This window comes from Capra hircus, chromosome 26 (assembly GCF_001704415.2).
Source record: "Capra hircus breed San Clemente chromosome 26, ASM170441v1, whole genome shotgun sequence".
Lineage (NCBI taxonomy): Eukaryota > Metazoa > Chordata > Mammalia > Artiodactyla > Bovidae > Capra > Capra hircus.
This window is the reverse complement of record NC_030833.1, coordinates 40,350,043-40,362,365: the sequence shown is the minus strand read 5'-3', so window position 1 is coordinate 40,362,365 and position 12,323 is coordinate 40,350,043. Positions and strand designations below refer to the sequence as shown.

Sequence of the window (12,323 nt, the reverse complement as noted above, 5' to 3'; positions counted from 1 at the left end):
TCCTTCTTCCAGGAAACTGAGGCTCACCCAGGTTTATTACTGGAAGCAAAATGTCCAGTGGTTAAATAGTATCGCCGGGATATTCACCAGGACAGGTATCAAGCCGTTCCTTGACCATGCCTTTGGCTAAAAAGTAGGCGAGGTCTGGGGGACTGCCTGGCGGAGCTAATACGAGTAAAGGACGAGGAAGAAGTAGGGGAATCGGGAGTCAGAAATCCCGGGTGTCGCTGCAGCCCAGGCAAGGACGAGCAGCTTCAAGAGAGCCCTCAACTCCCGGGTGCCCTCGGGTGCTCCGGGAACCAGCGCAGAGGGGTCCTGCAGAGGATCGCAGGCGGTGTGAAGGAGCACCCGGGAGGGTGCGGGGCCCTCGGAGCCCGCGGAGGAAGGCCGATGCCGCGGAACCCTCACCTAACAGTGCACCGGGGCCGGCACTCACCCGCAGCCGTCCTCCCGGGCCGCTGTCCAGAGCCGCAGTGCCTGCTCGAGCGGCTGGGGCGGCCGCGGGGAAGCTGGAGGGGGCGGAGCCTCGCTGGACCCGGGGCCCGCGCCCGCGCCCGCCCCCGCGCTAGGCTCGGGCAACCTAGAGCTCCCAATCAGATCAGCCTGCCGCGGGAAGTGCGGCGTAGACTCCGCTTCCGAGCGGGCTCTCGGCTCCCGCGGAGCATGCGCCATGGGCGCGCTCGAGCGGTGCGGCGTCCCGCAGCCGGCTACCGCGCCGAGCGGATCCCCAGCTCCATCCACAGGCCGCGGCGCCCGGGGCTGGCAGGCTACGTGGGCTCCACCGCAGGAGCTCCTGCAGAGCCGCTAAGCTCCGCGCCTGGCACAGAGAACGTGGGCTCTGTAGATGTAATTATATGCTACTTATGAATCCCTCAGCGATGTGCCTGAGGCAGGGCAATCTTGCTGTACATTTTATTTTTATTACTAAAATGCCTAGCATTAAGTGGGTAGAGTGTTTACCTGTAGTGCGGGAGGACCGTGTTCGATCCCTGGCTTGGGAAGATCCCCTGGAGAAGGAAATGGCAACCCACTCCAGTATTCTTGCCTGGAGAATTCCATGGACAGCCCCCTGGGGGGCTACAGTCCATGGAGTCACAAAGAGTTGGACACGACTGAGGGACTAACACTTTAACTTTTGAAGATACTAGGGGTATAGCAGCCAAGCAAGAGCCTTCTTCTTTTGCTTACATTCTAATGGGAAGAGACATCATGAATAAATATAAAAACCAAGTGGTGAAAAGTGTCATGATGAACAAAGGGATAATGAAGGTGGGTGCTATGTTTAAAGTAATCAGGAAAGGACCCTCTGATGACACTCCGAGCACAAACAAAAAGAAGGTGATTTCGAACCATGTGGATACTGGGAAGGAGCATTCTGAGATGAGGGGATAGCAAGTGCAAAGGTCCTGAGGCAGGAATATTCTTAGTGGCGTCTGCTGCTGCTGCTAAGTCACTTCAGTCGTGTCTGACTCTGTGCGACCCCACAGACGGCAGCCCACCAGGCTCCCCCATCCCTGGGATTCTCCAGGCAAGAACACTGGAGTGGGTTGCCATTTCCTTCTCCAATGCATGAAAGTAAAAGTGAAAGTGAAGTCGCTCAGTCATGTCCGATTCTTAGTGACCCGATGGACTGCAGCCTACCAGGCTCCTCCGTCCATGGGATTTTCCAGGCAAGAGTACTGGAGTGGGTTGCCTTGCCTTCCAGTGGTGTCTAATAAGCAGAATTTGGTCAGTGTGGCTGGAACAGAAAGTGGGAGGTGGAGAGTGGTAGATCATGATGTCCTAGAGGAAACTGGGGGCCTTGGGTACCAACTGGAATGACTCTATTACTTCTTACCAAGAAGAGAAGCCACTGGAAGGTGTTAAAAGCAACATAACTTTGTTGGCCATATCGTTTGTAACTATTGCCACCTGTTCCATAGATTGTCCTTTTGTCAGTGACGTCCTTTGCTGTGCAAAAGATTTTAAGTTTAATTAGGTCCCATTTTTAAGTCTGAATTTGGCAATAAGGAGCTGATGATCTGAGTAACAGTCAGCTTCCAGTCTTGTTTTTGCTGACTGTATAGAGCTTCTCCATCTTTGGCTGCAAAGAATATACTCAGTCTGATTTCAGTGTTGACCATCTGGTGATGTCCATGTGTAGAGTCTTCTCTTGTGTTGCTGGAAGAGGGTGTTTGCTATGACCAGTGCGTTCTCTTGGCAAAACTCTATTAGCCTTTGCCCTGCTTCATTCTGCATTCCAAGGCCAAATTTGCCTGTTACTCCAGGTGTTTCTTGACTTCCTACTTTTGCATTCCAGTCCCCTATAATGAAAAGGACATCTCTTTTGGGTGTTAGTTCTAAAAGGTCTTGTAGGTCTTCATAGAACCGTTCAACTTCAGCTTCTTCAGCATTACTGGTTGGGGCATAGATTTGGATTACTGTGATATTGAATAGGTTGCCTTGGAAATGAACAGAGATCATTCTGTCGTTTTTGAGATTGCATCCAAGTACTGCATTTTGGACTCTTTTGTTGACCATGATGGCTACTCCATTTCTTCTAAAGGATTCCTGCATGCAGTAGTAGATACAATGGTCATCTGAGTTAAATTCACCCATTCCAGTCCATTTTAGTTCGCTGATTCCTAGAATGTCGACATTCACTCTTGCCATCTCCTGTTTGACCACTTCCAATTTGCCTTGATTCATGGACCTAACATTCCAGGTTCCTATGCAATATTGCTCTTTACAGCATCAGACATTGCTTCTACCACCAGTCACATCCACAGCTGGGTATTGTTTTTGCTTTGGCTCCATCCCTTCATTCTTTCTGGAGTTATTTCTCCACAGATCTCCAGTAGCATATTGGGCACCTACCGACCTGGGGAGTTCCTCTTTCAGTATACTATCATTTTGCCTTTTCATACTGTTCATGGGGTTCTGAAGGCAAGAATACTGAAGTGGTTTGCCATTCCCTTCTCCAGTGGACCACATTCTGTCAGACCTCTTCACCATGACCCGCCCATCTTGGGTGGCCCCAGGGGCATGGCTTAGTTTCACTGAGTTAGACCAGCCTGTGGTCCCTGTGATCAGACTGGCTAGTTTTCTGTCATTATGGTTTCAGTGTGTCTGCCCCCTGATGCCCTATTGAAACACTCACTGTCTTACTTGGGTTTCTCTTACCTTGGACCTGGGGTATCTCTTCATAGCTGCTCCAGCAAAGCACAGCTGCTGCTCCTTAACTTGGACGGGGGTATCTCCTCACTGCTGCCCTTCCTGAGCTTGAACGTGGAGTAGCTCCTCTAGGCTCTCCTGTCCCTGCACAGCCACCGCTCCTTGGACGTAGGGTAGTTCCTCCTGGCCACCGCCCCTGGCCTTGGGCAGGGGGTAGCTCCTCTCGGCCACTGAAGAAAGTGGGGAAAACCACTAGACCATTCAGGTATGACCTAAATCAAATCCCTTATGATTATTCAGTGGAAGTGAGAAATAGATTTAAGGGACTAGATCTGATAGATAGAGTGCCTGATGAACTATGGACTGAGGTTCGTGACATTGTACAGGAGACGGATCAAGACCATCCCCATGGAAAAGAAATGCAAAAAAGAAAAATGGCTGTCTGGGGAGGCCTTACAAATAGCTGTGAAAAGAAGAGAAGCGAAAAGCAAAGGAGAAAAGGAAAGATATAAGCATCTGAATGCAGAGTTCCAAAGAATAGCAAGGAGAGATAAGAAAGCCTTTCTCAGCGATCAATGCAAAGAAATAGAGGAAAACAACAGAATGGGAAGGACTAGAGATCTCTTCAAGAAAATTAGAGATACCAAGGGAACATTTCATGCAAAGATGGGCTCAATAAAGGACAGAAATGGTATGGACCTAACAGAAGCAGAAGATATTAAGAAGAGGTGGCAAGAATACACAGAAGAACTGTTACAAAAAAGATCTTCACAACCAAGATAATCACGATGGTGTGATCACTCACCTAGAACCAGACATCCTGGAATGTGAGGTCAAGTGGGCCTTAGAAAGCATCACTACGAACAGAGCTAGTGGAGGTGATGGCATTCCAGTGGAGCTATTTCAAATCCTGAAGATGATGCTGTGAAAGTGCTGCACTCAATATGCCAGCAAATTTGGAAAACTCAGCAGTGGCCATGGGACTGGAAAAGGTCAGTTTCCATTCCAGTCCCAAAGAAAGGCAATGCCAAAGAATGCTCAAACTACTGCACAATTGCACTCATCTCACACGCTTGTAAAGAAATGTTCAAAATTCTCCAAGCCAGGCTTCAGCAATATGTGAACCGTGAACTTCCAGTTGTTCAAGCTGGTTTTAGAAAAGGCAGAGGAACCAGAGATCAACTAGCCAACATCTGCTGGATCATGGGAAAAGCAAGAGAGTTCCAGAAAAACATCTCTTTCTGCTTTATTGACTATGCCAAAGCCTTTGACTGTGTGGATCACAATAAACTGTGGAAAATTCTGAAAGAGATAGGAATACCAGACCACGTAACCTGCCTCTTGAGAAACCTATGTGCAGGTCAGGAAGCAACAGTTAGAACTGGACATGGAACAACAGACTGGTTCTAAATAGGAAAAGGAGTACATCAAGGCTGTATATTGTCACCCTGTTTATTTAACTTCTATGCAGAGTACATCATGAGAAACGCTGGGCTGGAAGAAACACAAGCTGGGATCAAGATTGCTGGGAGAAATATCAATAACCTCAGATATGCAGATGACACCACCCTTATGGCAGAAAGTGAAAAAGAACTAAAGAGCCCCTTGATGAAAGTGAAAGAGGAGAGTGAAAAAGTTGGCTTAAAGCTCAACATTCAGAAAACAAAGATCATGGCATCTGGTCCCATCACTTCATGGCAAATAGATGGGGAAACAGTGGAAACAGTGTCAGAGTTTATTTTTGGGGGCTCCACAATCACTGCAGATGGTGACTGCAGCCATGAAATTAAAAGATGCTTATTCCTTGGAAGAAAAATTATGACCAACCTAGATAGTATATTAAAAAGCAGAGACATTATTTTGCCAACAAAGGTCGATCTAATCAAGGCTGTGGTTTTTCCAGTGGTCATGCATGGATGTGAGAGTTGGACTGTGAAGAAAGCTGAGCCCTGAAGAACTGATGCTTTTGAACTGTGGTGTTGGAGAAGACTCTTGAGAGTCCCTTGGACTGCAAGGAGATCCACCCAGTCCATTCTAAAGGAGATCAGTCTTGAGTGTTCTTTGGAAGGAATGATGCTAAAGCTGAAACTCCAGTACTTTGGCCACCTCATGCAAAGAGCTGACTCATTGGAAAAGACTCTGATGCTGGGAGGGATTGGGGGCAGGAGTTAAAGGGGATGACAGAGGATGAGATGGCTGGATGGCATCACCACTCAATGGACATGAGTTTGAGTGAACTCCGGGAGATGGTGACGGACAGGGAGGCCTGGCGTACTGCAATTCATGGGGTCACAAAGAGCCGGACATGATTGAGTGACTGAACTGAACTGAACTGAGGTCCCATTTTTAAGTTTTTGTTTCCTTTCCTTCAGGAGACAGATCATATATAAATAAATATAATTATAATGTTATATATATTATATATATATTGCTGTGATTTTATGTCAAAGAATCTTCTGGCTATATTCTCTTCTAGAAGTTTATGGTTTCAGGTCTTACATTTAGGTCTTTAAACCACTTTGGGTTTATTTTTGTATATGATATGAAGGAAATGTCGTAATCTCATTCTTTTGCCTGTAACTGTTCAGTTTTCTCAGCACCGCATGTTGAAGAAACTGTCTCTTATCCATTTTATGTTCTTGCCTTCTTTGTCATACATAAATTGGCCATAGATGTGTGGGTTTATTTCTGGTCTCCCTATTCCATTTCCTCGTAATAGTTTAACTCTTAAGCAGGCCATTTTTCACTTTATCACAGAGAAGGGGATGGTTGAGTCAAGCTGAAGGAAATAGGGAGCTTGCCCTGTCAATATCAGAGCAGCGAAACATACCAGGTAGAGATTCAGAGTATGGCAGGCATGTGGGTAAGGATGGGGGAAGCCATCATTTACGTATGTGAAGTGACAGTTGCTCAGTCTTGTCTGACTCTTTGTGACCCCATGGACTGTACAGTCCATGGAATTCTCCAGGCCAGATTACTGGAGTGGGTAGCCTTTCCCTTCTCCAGGGGAATCTTCCCCACCCAGGATCGAACCCAGGTCTCCCACATTGCAGGCAGATTCTTTACCAGCTGAGCCACAAGGGAAGCCCAAGAACATTGGAGTGAGTAGCCTATTCCTTCTCCAGGGTCTCCTGCATTGCAGGCAGATTCTTTACCAACTGATCTATGAGGGAAGATTGTATACAGCCTTGACGTACTCCTTTCCCAATTCGGAAACAGTCTGTTGTTCCATGTCCAGTTCTAACTGTTGCTTCTTGACATGCATAAAGATTTCTCAGGAGGCAGGTAAGGTGGTCTGGTGGTCCCATCTCTTGAAAGTTGATTCCCATTTCTGCAAAGAACTGATTCATTGGAAAAGACCCCGATGCTGGGAAGGATTGAAGGCAGGAGGAGACGGGGATGACAAAGGATGGCATCACTGACTTGATGGAAATGATTTGAGCAAGCTCCGGGAGTTGGTGATGAACAGGGAAGCCTTATGTATGTATGGTCACATAAATCCTTGTGAGAACTTTGGCTTTTACGAATTTGGAAACGTTCTTGTTGTTTTAATATTGGTTATTATTGAGTTTGCAGTTGTTCTATAAAACACTAACGTGATATTTTTAAGCAATGAAATTGTGCTGATGTCTTTAACAATTTGTCTGCAGCTTCTTCAATACCCCTTGTCACAGTATAATCCACAAATTTCTGTTGGAGTTCTGTAACATATTATCATTTCTAAAATGATTCATGGTTCAAAGCAAAAACCAGACAAATGAAAAAAAGACAATATTAAAGTCGAGGGACAGTAGGCAATTACATTTTTTTGTCTGTACCATTCATTTCATTATAGAGAAAGAATCTTCCAAAACAAGAGAAGAACCAGGCTAAATCCCTGGGATCTTTAGGAGAAAAGGAGGGAAATGGAGCAAACTGAGACCTGAATAAAGGCTAGAGTGGTCAGCAGTCCTGGATTCTCCCACAAGATCCTGGTTAACTGTAAACCCTGGGAATATGGAAATCAGTGTCAATTCTAAGTGCCAATCAGTTCCAGACAAGCCAGTCTCACAATTACACTCATGAAATTTGTCTTTTCAAGTATTTCAGAATTTATTTGCATTTTATAGAAAGCACAGATCTGAATATAGTTAAGGAAGCAACTACAGACAGAACCAGCAAATGCAGCATTAGCTTTAAGAGATGCTCTGATGGCTTTTTCCCTATTTGTGTAAGTGACTTTCTAGAATCTCTTACTCTCCGCCTCCTCCTCCAACCCTTTCCTGTGTAAGTCAGAACTCAGCTGTTAGAGCAGAGAATTAAAGGCTGTGTCCTTGCCTCAAATTTTGAAGAAAAAAAAAAATATATATATATATATAGAGAGAGAGAGAGAGAGAGAGGGAGAAAGAGATAAAACTTTTGTATATTATCACCATCAATCATGTTGGGTACAAAAGAAAAAGGCAGATGCCTCAAGGGAGTGGAAGAGTGACCAGGTCATGACTTGTGGTGTTTGGCTATTGACTTCTCATAAGTTGCAAGTCCTCGAACGTCTGTTCTGCTCAGACTTGTAAGAGTTCAGTAGTTAATGAGAAAGGCCTCAGCATTAGAGGACTGAGAAAGCAGGGAAGGAACTGTGTTATTATAGCTTTATGTTATCTTGAGTAGAAGATAAGTCCATAAAACATTTTGACTCAAGTCTGTCTCAGCTTCTATTTTCTGTTTCTGTTTCTAGAGAGGTCCTGTCTGATGACCTCGTAAATCTGTTCCAGATGAAGAGCTGTCTATAAAATGCTCTGATTCAGTGTCCATGCGTGTCACAAGCTCTGTAAATTGCTCTGAAAACCAGTGTGAGAATTACTTTGCTATAATTACTTCCGACACCGAGATTGCAAAACTTCAGGGCACATCTTGATTGCCATGCAGCATGCTTTACAGACATCTCTACAGCTCATCTGTCTAAAAGAGGAAAATAAGAATGGAGACTAAGATGCAGGTGACCAGGAATATGCAACTTAAAACACCTTAGTTTGTAACCATCAACCTTACTCCTACAGATGATCTCTTTTTATACAGTCTTCAGCTTTCCTGTTCCTGAGGTATATGCCCCAAGTGCTCTATGTCAGCTTTTTAGAAGCAGGGGTCACACCTTGTAGCAGTTTGGATTCTAACTAGGACACTTAAAATGGGATGTTTGAGAGAGCTGATTGACAAAGGGGCCATTTAACTGTGGGTGGCTGGGGGGATCACAAGATAGCATGGCTGTTAGCCATCCCTGGGCCCACAGAGATGAGAGGCTACTGGAAAAGGGAAGGAAAGAGTCTCACAGAAGCCCCGTGAAGGGAACAGAACCCTTCTTCAGCATGATCCTTAGCCTCTCAGCAGGGGGAGAAATAAACCCTGCGCCATCACTATCTCCCTCCCTTCAGTCTTCGGCAGAGCATTCCCCATGACAAAACCCAGCAGTAGCTGGGGGATCGAGGAACCTGTTAACATGGTCCATTCCATAATCTTCCCACTTCACAAGGCTGGATGGAAAAGGACGAAAAGGAGCCAGAGAGGGAAATTCAAGATAATGTTCACATGATCTTTCTATATGCTATGTTGGAAAGTAGGAGGAAGTCCAGAATTGTGATCAGGAAGTGCAGACTCAGGGGTCAGACCACTCAAGTTCAAGCCAATATCGACAATTTGTTAGCTGTGCAAACTTGGGCAAGACTTTTAACTTCTTTTTCTCAGTTTTCTCACCTGTAAAATAAAATTAGAAGGGTCTAAGACCATTTCAAAGTTTAGACAGGATGATATGTGTAGAGCACTTATAATTGGTCTGGCATATAGCACTCAACAAGTGCTGGTTAATTGTGTTTTTTTTTATTTTTTCTTACAGTAAATTCCTTTCTATAAATCGTATTATTAATGGCTTTTAGTTATCATATAGGTTCAATGTATTTCCACTTGTGTGTATAGCATCTAACTCTATTCTCCTCTGCATACATAATTTTACAAAACTGGGCTCAGACCATACATATTATTTGTCTGCTTTATTCCCACTTAATATTGAAAATCTTTCTATGTCATTCAACATTTTAAAAATCATTTTTAATGGCTACATGTATGATACTGTTATTTGGAGTCACAGTAATTTACTAACAAATCTCCTTTGTTGTATGTTTAAGCTATTTTTAAAAATCAATATCACCTATTTATCCATGGTAATTCCATTAGGATAAAGTCTCTGAAATAAAACTTGTAGGTCTAACACAGGCTCTCCTTTAAGAATTTTTTTATTCTAATTAATATTTTACAATTCTTTTAACATTTTTCAAAGGTGCTGACATATTAGATAAAGAAATCTTTGGTAACATAAGTGTTACCTTCTCTGGAGACAGCCATACAGTCCTTTAAGATGACATGAAAGTCTGTATAAGTGAGACTGAAGTTTCTGTAGCCTAGATGTTTCCCCCTCTTTGGGGAAAATTTAAAATGACACATGGGCAAGATGACAGTTCAACTGTAGCTTTTGAAAATATTTTCTCGCCAAATGTTAACATCCAATAAATGAACATATTCCTTGTTAGATCAAAGAACTCAACACAGGAAAAATACAAGCTTGGGTATTCCCTCAACCTCCATTCATCAGCTAAGACTTTTCCGATACCCCTGGCTGCTTTGGGAAAATATGATCACCTAGAATGATCCTTCCCCTCTACCTCCTACTGGAAGTACTCCTTATTCCCAATGAGACGCAAGATAACATTCTTCCTAAGGGAAGGCAGAAGAAGGAAACATATTCGTTAAGCAAGTCTTATGAGTGTCTTCCTAAGTACCTCACATCCAGTATTTCAATAACCCCTTGCAAATATGCATGCAATTCTCTAGACTGCTCACGTCTTTATGCAGAAAAGAAGGATGCTATCTATGTCTTTCTAGTTCATCTTAGGTGACACCTGGCACAACTAAGTATTTTACTGAGAGATAAGTAGTAAGTAATGGACTTACTTGCTTTCATTTGGCTTACAGTAAAACAGAAAATACTCTATTAAAAGCAGTCCTCGGAACTTCCCTGGGTGGCTCAGTGGTAAAGAATCCACCTCTTAATGCAGGAGACACAGGTTCAATCCCTGATCAGGAATGATTCCACATGCCACAGAACAACTAAGCCTGTGCGCTACAACTACTGAGCCTGTACTCTGGAGCCCAGGAACTGCAATTACGGAGCCTTTGCTCTGAAACTACTGAAGCCTGTGCACCCTAGAGCATGTACTCAGCAGCAAGAGAACCCACACATCACAATTACAGAGTAGCCCCTGCTTGCTGCAACTAGACAAAAGCCCACACAGCAACAAAGACCCAGCTAGCCAATACATTAAAAAGCTCATAAATAAGTAAACTTATTTTTAAAAAAGTAGTACTCAGACCAAGGCATGATATAGGACAAACCTTTAATACACTACTTAAGTACATGAAAGTCATCTTCTGACAGATGAACTGGGAGTTTTTTCAAGTTTCCTTAGTGTGCTACTGCTAAGTCACTTCAGTCGTGTCCGACTCTGTGTGACCCCATAGACGGCAGCCCACCAGGCTCCCCCGTCCCTGGGATTCTCCAGGCAAGAACACTGGAGTGGGTTGCCATTTCCTTCTCCTTAGCGTAGCCTTATAAAATTCTTACTTTCAAAAGTGTCTGACACTTGATACTTGTTGAAAAGTCTAAGATACATCACTACAGTAATTTAGGAGATTATCCTAAAGCCCATCGTTTGAATACATCATCGGAGTGTAACCTGGCAGGAAGAGCACAGCCCTTAGCAGGCAGCCATTGCTGTGCCTCATTGCTGCCCCCCCCCCACTCTGTCACTAGGCAACAGGCCTAGCAAAGCCCTTGATCAGTGCCTCAGTGGGCCCCACCCACAAGCAACCAACTATCAGTGAGACACCCTGTTAGTTGTCCTGCTCAGCTATTGGTCAGCACTGCATGGGCTCTGCCCAGCTGCCCAGCTGCCACCCCCGAGGGAGCCAAACACCCAACACAACTGGCCCTCAGTCTCCTCAAGCCAAGCCGAATGGCGAGACCAGGTCTCACAGACTGCAACCCGTGCAGTGGAGATTTATGGGAACATCATTCCCTGACCCTGCAATGACTCAAGAGCAAAAGATCCGGCATCAAGAAGTTTGCAACAACTAACCACGCCCCTCCCTCACGTTTTGCTCTGAAAGGGGCTTGCTGAAAGCTTTCTGTAACATTGGGGTTCTTAGTGCATGAGCCACCCATCTCCTTGTATGAACCTGTAATAAAACCTTTTTCTGGTCCAGACGCCAACGTTCTAGTTTTGATTTGCCTCACAGTGCGTCAGGCACTCGGACTTGGGATTTGGTAACAAGAGAACTGATCACCGTCTTCATCCCTTCTTTAGATTTCCCCCAAAGTCTGATGACAGGTCTGCATTTTAATATCCGGTCTTTCAGCTAATCTTTGTCCCGTGAGCTTGGTTCTCATCTCCGCATAACTATTTTTGCTCTTTCTGAAGTGCCAAAGATCCTTCTAGAAAAGCAGCTGATCAGGTGTGTGGTGACGTGTTACAAGTCCGGCTGCTGCGATGCCATCAAGATGACGCTTCTCCCCGTGCCCTCCTTCCTCGGAGGAAACAGTCCCCCTTCTCGCATAACGGCAAAAGGTAATACATTTGATTTAAACGTATGCCGTGGGGCCATTGGGTTTGGGGTTCAAATTCCTAGAACTTCCACAGATGAGGCTTCTTCTGGGTCCCACTATGAAGGTAGTACTGTCAAGGCAGAGAACTCGTGTTTTCTGCCTGGTGATGTTCACCTCGTGATCCTTTGTAGCCCATCAATACAGGAGCTGCCAGAGCTGGAGTCTCTTCCGCTTCACGTGAAGGTGAATGCTGAGCGAGGTGCTCACGGCTTCAGAAGAGGGAGGCGCCCGGGCTCTGCAGCAGGAAGGTCCTCGCTCGCCTTCGGGGGACTCGCCTCTGCTGTCTCCATAGCTTGTGAAGGGGACCTGCAGCCCCATTATGTGAGGTTGTTTTAGGCGACCTGCTGTTACCTGCAGAGGAACAACCAGAAACTGTCCCGAAATGTCTCGAGTTGCTGTCAGCACCCTGGGCCTTCTCCGCATCCACGTCCTCGCCCTCAACGGCTCTCGCCTTGGTGCACCGTCTCCGGGGTGAAACCCT

At 45.2% G+C, this 12,323-nt stretch overlaps 1 protein-coding gene across 2 annotated transcripts in view; it reads right to left on the bottom strand.

The window, feature by feature from the left end:
* LIPA (lipase A, lysosomal acid type) overlaps positions 1 to 645 on the bottom strand; it is a 41,916-nt gene extending 41,271 nt beyond the window's left edge. Inside the window, exon 1 of one of the 2 annotated variants that reach the window (XM_018041263.1) lies at positions 437 to 645. The gene's annotated coding sequence lies outside the window, so the exon portion shown is untranslated. Of the gene's footprint in view, positions 1 to 408 lie in introns of both variants that reach the window. The other variant, XM_018041264.1, reaches the window with a different exon arrangement.